Source organism: Odontomachus brunneus, unplaced genomic scaffold (assembly GCF_010583005.1).
Source record: "Odontomachus brunneus isolate Ranch 3 - 2012 unplaced genomic scaffold, Obru_v1 Obru_scaffold_172, whole genome shotgun sequence".
Lineage (NCBI taxonomy): Eukaryota > Metazoa > Arthropoda > Insecta > Hymenoptera > Formicidae > Odontomachus > Odontomachus brunneus.
Window position 1 is genome coordinate 35,852 of NW_022639622.1, and position 1,307 is coordinate 37,158.

The following is a 1,307-nucleotide window of genomic DNA, read 5'->3' on the forward strand; positions in this document are numbered from 1 at the left end:
CGAAAACCGAGACCGAACACCGTATACCCATAGCTGTCCAGACCTGCTCTCGCCTCTCTCTCTCTCTCTCTCTCTCTCTCTCTCGCTCTTCAAAACCTTCAGAAAACATCTTTTCATCATAATTTTCCGGTAACCTCTCCTCCCCTCCCCTCAACTCTTCTCGACGTAAGCGACGATGCGGGGATCGCTGTTGAAAGAACCAATTCCCGCGAATAACCATAGCTGACCACTAGACGAACCAATAGATCTTCCTTACTCCTCACGCCGAGACATATGACGACTACCCTCTCCCACTAGCCCCCCACCTTCGCCTAACGTTTAGTAAGGCCCTTTTCGCCTAAATTTTCCAGGTCATACTTAGCATTCACATATTCTCGACGTAGGCGACGAGGCGGGGGAGACCCTCAGGTTAAAACCAATCCCCGTGAATATCCATAGCTGACCAGCAAACGAACCAATAGCATAAATTACCCTCGCCCTTAAACACCTGCAACCGACGACTACCCCCTACCCCTAGCTCCTCCATCGTCACCTACTCCTTCTCGACTCACTCATCAGTCGAAACTCGGAACTTCCAGACAACGCTCATGCCGTAAGAGACGAAGTCGTAAAAAACGATGCAATAAAAAGAAATAAAATAATATACATAAATCACCCTGAATAATCCCACCCGATTTATAGCGAGGGCGACACATCGGCCGCCCCCACTCCCAATATTAATAATTTTTATTCCACATTTTACCCTCCTCCACCATACCTACAAAATTCCCCCACCATTCAATTTTGGGACCCTCCCCCACTCTCGACTCACCCTAATCTAGCCCCATGGAACCCCTTCCCCCACCCCTGACACACTGGCGCCAGATTTTACCCCCACCACCGAAAAATAGGCCACGCCCTGTCTCACGGAAGCTGTATATATACTACAAATGCTTTCTTTAGATTTAATATTTGTACTTGTTTGTGGGTTTTTTTTATTTCATTAAAATATTATATTCTTAAACGAAATATCATTTTTTAAAATGATGAAAATAAAACTTTTATTTCGTTCAAGGAAACCATGTCATTTGATGAAACAACACTATTGTTTTAAATAATATTTTTTAAAAGTTTCTCTCAAAATTTAGTAATTCGATTTGTTTAATTTGGATTTCTTGCATTTTTTAATTTTTTTTGTTGGATTAATCATAACATTTTGTTAAAAATGTAAAAGTAATTATTACTGGTTCACTACATTACATCAATATTCATCGCATATCGAATGTTGCATTGTTTCAATATCTATCAGCAAATTATCCAATAAACAA